This window comes from Tamandua tetradactyla, chromosome 12 (assembly GCF_023851605.1).
Source record: "Tamandua tetradactyla isolate mTamTet1 chromosome 12, mTamTet1.pri, whole genome shotgun sequence".
NCBI classification, from domain to species: domain Eukaryota; kingdom Metazoa; phylum Chordata; class Mammalia; order Pilosa; family Myrmecophagidae; genus Tamandua; species Tamandua tetradactyla.
The window spans coordinates 2,394,220-2,405,685 of record NC_135338.1 but is presented as its reverse complement, the minus strand read 5'-3'; the positions used below and the strand labels follow the sequence as shown (position 1 = coordinate 2,405,685).

General features: G+C 36.2%; 1 long non-coding RNA gene across 1 annotated transcript; it reads left to right on the top strand.

Annotated features, from left to right (window-relative positions):
• Positions 1-6,266: 6,266 nt before the first annotated feature.
• LOC143651179 (uncharacterized) lies at positions 6,267-9,445 on the top strand. Its single transcript, XR_013159892.1, has 4 exons — positions 6,267-6,429; positions 6,888-7,171; positions 7,680-7,784; positions 9,324-9,445. It is a non-coding gene; the product is annotated as an uncharacterized LOC143651179 (long non-coding RNA).
• Positions 9,446-11,466: the final 2,021 nt, after the last annotated feature.

The following is an 11,466-nucleotide window of genomic DNA, read 5'->3' as shown; positions in this document are numbered from 1 at the left end:
AGGTTATCACGTAAGTGAGGTATCAAGTGGTGATGACTGTCCCAGGGCTTTTGTGGAGATGAAAAAGAAACCCATGGCCATGAATCTCCTCCCTCATTTAATCCATTCCATGGCAGCCATCTCTAAATTTGGAATAACTGACTTGCAGAGAAAGGTCAGAACATGAGAAAACCCTTAGTTTCCATGCATATGAATCCATATATGATATCCTTCAGAAGAAAGAGGAAGAGAAGGAGAAGAAATCCATCACTTCGATGTTCTTTATAGAGTCATTTAACAAATAGTTTTGAAAGCCAGTCACGTGCCAAGCGCTGTGCTAGGGTCTGGGGGTACACCATGGACCCCACAAAGCCATAGTCATAGCCCACATATCTGGGGACCTGAAAACTTAGCTTTCAGGAACTTTTCACCAAGGAGGCTTTTACTCTTATATTTTCTCAAAGGTTTGCATTAACCATTAGTAGTCTTGTAAGTGCTCCTGTAATAGTTACCAAGATGATATATGCTCCCTTTCACAGTCTTTTCCTTTCAAGTCAGGTTTTACAATCATTTAACATTTATTTAGCACCACTAACCTGCAGAGGGTACAGAAAATGGGAAACAATCATAGTTTTTGTCTTGCAGGCTTGCAACCTATTAAACATTTTGTTTCTCTTTTCAATTGAAAGTTTATTGTCCTGAGGCCAAGTATAAGAACATTTGAAACAAGTATTCATCAAGATATGTAGCTTTAACTTACTTAGTATTTTTCAGGACATAAATCTTATATATGTATTTACTACTGTGGGTTAGAGAGATACTTGTAGATGAATTTTTTTAAGGTATAAATTTGAAGGAAACTTTTCACACAAACGGAATAATCTCCATTTTCTGGACTCTGGTTACTCTATGGAAGTGTATTTCTTCTTACCAACAAAAATCAAGTAGGGCAGTAAGTTGGGATTTGGGCTTTACTTTTGACCTTTCAAGACCAATGCATTTAAATTAAGGTGAGAACAAAGTCCTGAAAAGCTGTTTTATGACAGTTTGCATTCTAAAATAATGCCCCCACTCAAGAGGACTGGCTCCTAAAATGGAGCATTATTTGGTTAACTTCCGTAGGAGTTAAATCATGTGGTCTTTTTTCTCCACGGCTGCCCCAGAACTGTCTCCTGACTCTCTCCTCCACTGACCTGTTTCTCAGGGTTTCTACAATCTCTTTATCTGGGATACTTCTTTACTTTTTGACACTTTCCATTGTGAGAAAAGTCAGCTCCTTCTGCAAGGCATGGATTGAAGGAAGATATGCAGTATTATTTTTCATTTCTTATCTTTTTAGAATTCACTTTCTTTTATCCCCAGCATTGGCATAGTGTTCTGTAAGTTTTTAAAGCATGTTGCCATACATTATCCCATGTATTCTTCCCACTGGCCCCACTAGTTAGATGAGGCAGCTCTGTCATCCTCAGTCAACAGATGCATTCTCTGATTTGCTTAAAGTTACGTGTTAAGAAATAATGCATATTATTATAGAGCTTGGACAATCAATGAAATTCATAATATAACAATGAAAATCAAATGAACATATCAATTGATGCCAAAAAGCATTTGCTTGTATCACTACAAATTTATGATGACTATAAGAAAAATAGAAATATAAAGAAATTATCTTAATTGGTAATTATCTATAAAATTTCAGTAAAATCAAATTTACTAGTAAAACACTTAAAACTCTCCCTGACATATTGGCCATTAGACCACAATGCCCACTCTCATTATTTATATTCAGCATTGTAATTTAGATTCTATTCAGTGCCGTAGGGCAAGAAAGAAAAAAAGAGGTGTAAGAATTGGAAATAAGCAATAACATTGTCACAACTTACAGATGAAATCTGAGTATAGATAAAAGATTAGAATTAACTATACTTAACAATGTCACTGGACACAAAATAAATATGTCAATGTACTTCTACCAGACAGAAAGTTGAAATAGAAAATAAAACTGAAAGATACTATTTACAGCATGATTGAAACCTTCAAATACATAGAAAAACCTAACAAAATATTTGTCAGACCTCTACAGTGAAAATCTACAAATCTTACTGAGAGAAATTCATTGAAAGCCTAAATAAATAGGGGCATATACTTACAGGATATAATATATTGTCACCTGATTATGGCAAAGTGGCAAAAGGTTCATCATACAATAATTCTAGGGCAATTAAATGATAATATGGAAAAATGATAAAACTTTACCTAAAGTGTGCAGCACATTCTCCAAAAACAGTTCCATATAGATTGCAGCTTTAAATGTGAAAAGTGAAACAATAAAGCCTTTTTAATAAAACCTTACTGAATTTGGGCTAGGCAAAGTTTTCTTATATAGGACCCAAAAAATGTTAACAATGATGACAAAGTTGATAAAGTGTACTATATTAAAACTAAGTACTTCTCTTCATTTACCACTTAGAAAGTAAAAAGTTAAGTTCCACTCAGGGATAATTTATTCATAATATATGCATCCATTAAGGGACTTATATGCAGAATATATAAAATACCCCCACCAATGGATAATATAAAGGCTGAAATACCAGTAGAAAAAACAGATAAAAGACTGATTAGGCATATGCATACATGTATACTTGTCTTACCATGTATACTTGAAATACCAGTAGAAAAAACAGATAAAAGACTGATTAGGCATATGCATACATGTATACTTGTCTATAACAACTTCATAATCAGTGGATTTGCAAATTAAACTTTAACATGACGGACACTTGTGATAATGGTGGAGAAGTGAAATGACTGTGCTAACTCTCTGTAGATAGTAATAACTGGATAAAATAATTATGAAATGATTTAAAGGCATCTAAAGCTGACAATTCAGAGAGCTTATTCTTGCAAAACACACATACACACACCCAATGAAAACCTACCTGCAATTGGAAGGGGCAAGAGCTGTGAGTAAGTGGATTTTTGGCCCCAAATGTACTCTCATATCCCAGTGGCAGGAAAAACTGAAGTTTAACTAGCTAAATGTTCTGAGGTTAGGGCTGGGAAAACATCTATAAATTTAAAAGAGGAGTTGTGTCATCTAGAGAATAGTAGAGTTAGTGAAACTCAAATCCTAAGTATAAACTCTGTCCAAATACTTCCCTGAAAGTTATAAATTATTCATGTGTAGGAAAGGCCACAAGGGACCTGGTGAAAAAGAAAGCAGAGGCTATAAACAAATCTACTATTGGGAGATAGAACTACATTGGGGTCAGATCTCTGAATTTGTTCTAAACTGAAAATATTTCTCAAATATTGCATCTTGAGTGGCAAGAAACTGAAACCTTACATATTCTTACAGGATAGAGCCTGAGGCCAAAAGAGCCCCTGAAAATTAAAAGGAGAGTCCCTAGAAGCAAGGAAACCACAGAACTAACCCCATCTCTACTCAAATTCATCACTGACTAATGAATTATGCTAGCATCAGGGAAATCACAGAGTGCAGGCTGAAAATGTAGGAATGGGGAGCTAAGCAGAGATATCAGCCACTGCAGATGTGGAAAAGACAAAAGTTGCAATTTGAAAACAGGATAGTTAACTGACTTCTAGAACAACAATAAAAAAACTCCCAGTCATCTTCAAAGTAACATAACAGCAATTAGAGTTGCTGTATCATACTGTCTACAACGTCTGGCTTTCCACTGAAAATGGAAAGAATTTAGTTTTCTAAGAAAACAGGAAAGTGTGACTCACATTCAGGGTAAGTCACAGTCTTTATAACTATCCTGGAGTGGGCCGCAGTGTTGGCTGTACAGATAAAAACTTCAAAGTGGTAATTAGAAATATGTTCAAAGAATTATATGAAAGTATATCAATAAATGAGTAGATAGGGAAGCTCAGCAAAGAAAACGGCAACTAAAATATGGAAATTCTAGATTTGAAGAGTAGATCAAATGAAATAAAATATTTATTAGGTGGCTCATCAAAAGACTAGAGATGGCAGAAAAAGAATTTGTGAACTTGAATAAATATTAATATATAAAAAATATATAAATATTATAATATTTATTATTAATGCAATCTGAAAAATAGTGAAAAATGATCAGAAACTCAGATGCTCGTGAGAAAATTTCAGGATATCAAACATATATGTAATTAGAACCCTAGAGAGGAAGAACAAAAATAGGCAGTAAAAGCTTAGAGTAATAATAGTTCAAAGATCCCCAAATCTGGTTTAAACTTTAAACATCCATTTGCAAATCCCAGAGGCTCCGTAATACCCAAATACAATAAACACAAAGAAAACCACTCCGAGGCACATCACAGTCAAGCTGCAGAAAGCCAAAGGTAAAGACAGACTCTTGCAAGCACCCAGGGGAAAAGCTCCCCACCATTTCATATGCACTTAAACAATGGTCAGAGCAACGGCAGACTTCTCATGTGGCACAATGGGAACCAAGCAGACACTGGCATGACATACTTAAAGTGTTCAAAGAACAAAGCAAAACCAAACAAAACTGCTACCTAAGAATTCTATATCAAGTGAAATTCTCTTTCAAATAAATAAGTAAAGCAGATATTTTCCTACAAACAAAAGCAGATAGAATTTTTCAGAGACAGTGCTAAAAGAAATTCTAAATTTGGTATATCAATTATTAAATAAGTAAATAGAAAGAATGGAGAATGGAAAATACCATATACAGAGAAATTCCAGGTAGTTTACGTTGATATTCCTCTTCCTGAAGGTGGAGCTAACTCTCTACCCTTTACGGTGGGCTGCACTTAGTGACTTTCTTCAAAAGAGTGAATTATGGATATGGAGGGGATATCTGTATGTATATATTTACTATAAATAAAGCTAGTAAACACTACCTTGGCCTGGTAATCGAGGTAAACCTTTTCCTCGATAAGTCACGTTGAAAGCATGAGCCCTTAATATTGTTATAACAGCACCTCACCTTTGTGGTTTTCCTGATGAGAGAAAGAACCATACCAATTCAAACCCTGGATAGGACCTTTGTACAGAAAAAGGACACTGGGGAAAAACCATTGAAATTCTAATGAAATATGGAATTTAGTTCATAGTAATAGATCAATATTGCTTCATTAGCTGTTAAAATATACCGTCCTGATGTAATTTGTTAAAAATTAGGGAAGCTTGATGAGTATACAGCAAGTCTGTAATATCTTGTAACTTTTATGGAAATCTAAATTCTAAAATAAAAGTTAAAAAAAAGAAATGCTAAAGCAAGGTCTTCAGGATGAAGGGAAATGACACTACATGGCAACTTGGATTTACGGGGAAATGCAAATTTATAGGAAAGAGCACTAGAAATGATAAATATATGGGTAAATATAAAGAATAGAATATTGAGTATAATTTTTAAAATACATGAATATTTAAAGGAATAAATGATAATACCATAGAGATAAGTTCTACCACATATATGGTTATAATATTCAGATGAAAATAGCACTGGTATAGGTGATCTGAAAACATAGTACCTATGCTGATGCATAATTGTTAAGTTCTTCTTATATATAGATTTTGAGTGCAGGGCCATTGTTTTTCATTATAAGGCCTGGCATGTGAGTATCGATGTGCATGGCTAAGGAGTGTGTGAATGAAAAGATAAAAGAGCCTTGAGGATAGGTTATTTGATAGGACATAACAAAGTTGCTGAGATCAGCTAGATGACAGTGTTAAAGCTATATGGAAGGAAGATATTGATCAAGAATCTAAGTTGTCGATAGAAAAGAGGAATGATCAGAAAACAATGGTGTACGGTTGGAAGAAAGAAAAGTAAGCAGTGGCTATCTACGTGGCATATACTTCAAAGAAGCTTCGCTTTGGAAAGGAGGAAGTTGTTAAATAAAACAAATTGACAGCGTGCTGGAGCAGTCCCCTTTTTGAGAAGTCATAGGAGCCTTTGTCAAAAGTTAAAAATAAAAGTGGGGCTTAAAAACAAAAGCATATCCTGTGCAAGCTGCAGTTTAAGCAACAATTGGCAATAAGTTGGTTTCAGTCCCATAGCTATAACCTACCAGAAATAGATATCTATGATATAATAACCAATCTCTGCTTTATAAAACCCTCTAAATATGAGTATTCTCTGCTTTATAAAACCCTTCATAATATGGGGCTTAAATGTAAACCAATTATTGTAACTCTCCTTTGCAACTCCCCTGGTTACCTTTATAAACTAATGCAACTTGCAACTATTTTGAAGCTCTTACTTCAGTTTGCAATTTCCCTGTTGAACAATTTCTTTTTAGACAAACCCATTAGATTTACTATTATTGGTGATTCTGTTTCTTTTGATAAAGGAGAAACTACCTTCAAGTGACAAGGAAATGCAGAAAGGATACTACCCACCTTCTAATCCTGAAGCCTCTCTTGGAAGATCTTCGACGGATATCACGTTCTCAGGAGACTTCCAGGTTTTCCTTAAGGTAAGGAGATGAAGGATGTATTAATGGAGGAGATTGAAGTTGTGTGAAAGCTTGCTGATCTTAGATCAGGAACACCAAAGAGCACAGTGAAAGATGAAGGAGGGGAAGGTGGGGATTGTTACTGAGTCAGAAGTTCAGGACGTGTGCACTGCAGCATGGAGAGGAGGACTGGTGGGTCACCTCGGAGACTGAGATTTTAGCAGTGAATGGAGGCACGATGGGAGATTAGCCTGATGGTTTATTAAAGAAAGGTGGTGTGCCCATGTGAAGGAATGCATGTACCCTGGAAAAGCCACGTTTTAATCCTAATCCCATTTTGTAAAGGCAGCCGTTACTTCTAAACTCTATTCAGTACTATGTGTTGGAAAATTTAGTTAGATTATCTCCATGGAGATGTGACTCACTCAAGAGTGGGTGTTAAACTGGATTAAGTGGAGACATGTCTGCACCCATTCTAGGTGGGTCTTGATTACTTTTCTGGAATCCTATAAAAGAGGAGACGTTTTGGAGAAAGTGAGAGATTTGGAGAGAGCAGAGAAGAACGACAGATCCACCAGAAAGCCGCAGCAGAGAGTACCATAGAGCCACGAAGCAGAGTCCACCAGCCAGCGGCCTTCGGAGATGAAAAAGGAAAACGCCTCCTGGGGAGCTGGGGAGGAAGCCAGCAGATGATGCCGTGTTTGCCATGTGGCCTTCCACTTGAGAGCGAAACCCTGAACTTCATAGGCCTTCTTGAATCAAGGTACCTTACCCTAGATGCCTTAGATTGGATGTTTCTAGAGACTTCTTTTAATTGGGACATTTCCACAGCCTAAAAACTGTTAACTTGCAACTCACTAAATTCCCCTTTTTAAAAGCCATTTCTGGTATATTGCATTCTGGCAGCTAGCAAACTAGAACAGGTGGATAAGCCTGATGGTTTATTAGAGAAAGGTGGATAGTCAGTGCTCCCTTCTGTTGCTTGTCATGTAGTTATGGGTCAGTAGTGGCTGTGCCTGATGTTTCTGATATTGTAGTTAGGCTGTAATTATGCCCGAAATTTTCAACTTTTTCATGGTCTCTCTTTTGACAGTTATGCGTTTTTCTCCCAACTCTTTTGAAATTTCATTATCACTCTTATTCCATATTCTTTTAAAGCTTCCAACAAATTCATAAGATTATGGTTTGTTTGGTAGAGGTGTTCTCATATCAACTTTCCAAAACTCTATGAATTTATTTTTATTCTTATATTCCTTCTGTTATTTTGGCAGTTCTTTGGTAAGGAGGAGAGTGTGCTAAGTAAGCCCTCTTGAAGTTCAAGCCTCTGGTGAACTTTCTACCATCTTTTCCAAGATTATTTCTCAACTATTACCACAGTAAGGAGTTTGAAACATCAAGAGGGGGATTATTATTCCTAGAGAATTTTAAACATTGAGTAAAGGAAAAATGGAGTTAATTTTCTTTTTCTTTTGTTAAACAGGAAAGAGCCTATAGCACTTACTATTTTAGATATCAATATCATTATCTATAAAATAGTCATATTTAAATCTTACTACCAATATTTACTGTATTTTGGCTATAGGGATAAATATGTAACAGTGTCATCTTTAAACATTTATCCTGCTGCTTTTTTACTATGAAGGCACTCAGAATAATCAAAAACATTTTATAAATTCCCTCAATAAGCGAAGCTCTATTAATTGACTTCCTACAATACAAAAAATAAGTTAACTCTGCCTACTACTATCCTTTAATGAAATAGAGCGCTACTTTATTTCATGAAGAGTTCTTTCAATTTTCTTTGCTGCTATGAAGCTACCTCTAAGTTTTTAAACAGACCTCTCCCTGTGGCAGGAAGCTGTGGAGGCAAAGTACTTTTAGAGAAAGGTACTGGACTTCCAACAGGGAAGAGGATATGAAGGCTGTCTGGAAATCAGAAATACAAATAGCAAGCACAGGGCAAATTATCTAGCAAGGGTAGGTTCCAAGGCTTTTCTGAAGCTTCAGAAGAATAGAGATGGTTTTTCTAAATTGTTCTCCCTAAGATTTAATGCAAGAAAAAAATGTGTTAATAATGCTTTTAAATTGCAAATTTAAAAAGTTTTTTTTTCTTTTTTGTATACAAAAGAAAAATTCAATTTCCAGCTTGTAGAATTCTTTATATCTCAGGAATAAAAGTGTGCTTCTGCACATTTGCAACGTTGCTGTCCTATGTGAAATGCGAGGAAATTCAGTATCATGAGAATTTCTGGCATCTTTTTTCAAAAAATAATTAGTATATAAACATATAAGGAAGTAGATAATTACTTACACTTCTAGCCTCCAGAGTTGGCCAAGTTTTATTTTCCATCTGCTTTCATTATACGTGCCTTTCCTTTCATGTCGTTAACTATTCTTTGAAATAATTCATTTTTAAAATTTCTTATTTCAAAACCAAAACCGTTTTCATTTATAGTTATAACTGATAATTGAGCACTGTACTTCGATAATCATGCATTTTTTCTCTCTCATTTTAAATAGTGCTGGTAATTTTTTTTAATTTGTGCTATGTGGATTATGATTTATTTGTTCCTACCTTCAGAGATGTGAAAGGTACATAGAGTATTTTTAATTCTAGTTGTTTTCTGTTAGGGAAGTCTCAAGTACTGGTTAAGGGGCCATCACCCAGACTTTACTTACCTCACTCCTTCCCTGGGGAAGTCCAGCCTTGTGTCCCACCTCACTTTCTATTGTGTTAACCTGGGGGTGATGTTAAGTCTAATGAAAATGTCCAGCCAGACCTTAAACCTGGAAACCAGCAATGAGCAGCCCAGATGCTTGTAAGAAAAGGAATTCTCAGGCTGGGCCCCCTCCCCCAAGGCAGATTGGAAACCACACTTACACAGTATAGATTTGACTTTCTTCTCTGTTGCTAGCTGGAGCACGAAGAGCTCCCTGTACAGACCCTGACCTGGATGGAACAGCTTTGGCCATTCCAGGAGACTGGCCATGATAGGATTTCTTCTGCTTTTTTCTGATTCTTTGTCTTGTGTGAGTAACAAAGAGATTATTTGCCCTTTATAGACTCATAGTTATTTCTTTCCAAAGAAGTTGCATTTAATGGTTTTCTCTATTTTCTGTTTTTTTATTTTCATTGCATTCTAATCTTATCACTATTATTACTTATTTTTTACTTTGGATTTCATTTCCTCTTGTTTTTATAGATACGAGAAATGGAAGCTTTAATGATTTTCTTTCATTTCTTTTACTTTCTAACACTTGTATTTAAAGTTCTAAATTCCCTCTATATTTTCATCCCTTCTCTCTTTTTTTTTTCCTGGGAACTCAGTTATATATATACATGTAAGAATATTGAGACTATTGTAATGGAGAAATTAGGATTTAAGGGATGATTTTGATTCCTGAATCATTATATAGATATTCTTTTTTGCTTTCTGGTATATTGGAGCAGAGAAAGGGAATTACCCGAAACTCTGAAGTGTCATCTAGTGCCTTGATCTCTGATAATGAGTTTATAGACTTTATCTCATACCCTGTGATTGTAGTAACCTTCTGACTAACCTTCATCTGTACCCATTTAGCCAGTGTTTCAACTTTACAGTCTTGTAGTAACTAAAGTCAGCCCCTCATATTGATTAGTGAAAGGTTTTGGGTCAGCACAGAACTAAGCTGCCCCACATCCAGGCTATCTTGAAAACTGAGACTGGATCTGACCTAAGTGGGCCCGTCTGACATACGCAGTAGCTTAGACTTTAACCTACAAGTCACCTGTACCTCATTATGATGCTAAAGATCACATCCATCATCCTGTTAAGGCTGCCTTTTTCTTGCACACGTTCTGTGACGATGCATGTGATCAGTTTGCACATGCTCAATAACCAGATCACTTCTAATTACACCACTTGTGGCCACTGTGCTCGTTATCCTAAACCCTACCCATCTTTTGATTCTACAAAACTAAAAGAATTACTGCAATTTGAGGAGACTGATTCGGGCTGATAGGCCATCTTTTACCCTGCTTTCAAGTAAACTTATTTTTATTTCTGCTATGCTAATCTGATGTTACACACATCGGCAATATTTTCATTACAGATATTAGATGTTTTGCCCTGGATTTTCATTTTTTGTCATTTTTGCTTTCTTCCTTAAGTTAAAGTTTTTCTTTATGTTCTTGAACATGTTTATAATAGTTATTTAAAGTCTTAGTTTGTGAACTTTATCATCTTATTTCTGGTTTTGTTTCACTTGACAGAATTTTCTCTTGATCATGGGTTATACTTTTCTGCTATTACTGGACAGAGGCGGTAGATTCTTTTGCCCAAGGTACTCAGATGACCAGTTCTTAAGACACTGGGGTTTCAAAGAGAGAAAAACTTTATTACTAGGCATATAGATGGAGAGCAGATGGCCTATATGGTAGTTAGGTTCAGGTGTCAACTTGGCCAGGTAAAGGTGCCTAGTTCTGTTGCTGTGGCCATGAGCCAATGGTATGTGAACCTCATCTGTTGCTCATTACATCTGCAGTTGGCTAGGAGGCATACCTGCTACAATGAATGATGTTTGACTTAATTGGCTGGTACTTTAATGAAAGGCTCAGCGTAGCACAGCCCAAACAGCTCAGCATACCTCATCTCAGCACTCACAGCTCAGCCCAGGCCTTTGGAGATGCAGAAAGAAATCACCCTGGGGAAAGTTGTTGGAACCCAGAGGCCTGGAGAGAAGGCCAGCAGAGATCACCTTGTGCCTTCCCATGTAAGAAAGAACCTCAGTTGAAAGTTGGCTCCCTTTCCTCTGAAGAACTAACAAAATAAATCCCCTTTTATTAAAAGCCAATCCATCTCTAGTGTGTTGCATTCTGGCAGCTAGCAAACTAGAACAGCCTATTAGCCCAAAGTCTGTTTCCAGACTGCAGTAATTCTGGTAGGTTCATAGAATCAAAAGATGGGCAGGTGTTAGGATAATGAGCACAGTGGGCCCAGGTGATGAGGTGATCTCATTATTGAGAATACACACACTGATTACATGCTTAGTCACAGAATGTGTGCAAGAAAATGGCAG